Source organism: Xenopus tropicalis, chromosome 3 (genome assembly GCF_000004195.4).
Source record: "Xenopus tropicalis strain Nigerian chromosome 3, UCB_Xtro_10.0, whole genome shotgun sequence".
Lineage (NCBI taxonomy): Eukaryota > Metazoa > Chordata > Amphibia > Anura > Pipidae > Xenopus > Xenopus tropicalis.
In genome coordinates, this window is record NC_030679.2 from 126,857,292 (window position 1) to 126,857,716 (window position 425).

The window sequence follows — 425 nt, forward strand, 5'->3', positions numbered from 1 at the left end:
GACTTCAAAATTATATCTCAGGAAATAATTGTTTTAACTTTTAATTATTTGATTAAAATGGAGTCTATGGGAGATGGCTGTCCCGTAATTCAGAGCTTTTTGGATAATGGGTTCACCTTTAAATTAACTTTTAGTATGTTATGGAATGTCCAGTTCTTAGCAACATTTCAATTGGTCATTTTTTTATTTTTGTTAGTTGAATTATTTGCTTTCCTCTTCTACCTCTTTCCAACTTTCAAAAGGGGGTCACTGACCCCGGCAGCCACAAACTACTGCTCTGTGTGGCTACAATGTCACTGCTATTGTTACTGGGACTGCATAGGATCTAAAATCCCATCATGCCTGGCAGCACTGGGAGTTGTCGCAGGGCAGAAAATAAAGAACTATTTCTGGGAAGAAATGAAAGAAATGCAACAGGAGCCGGC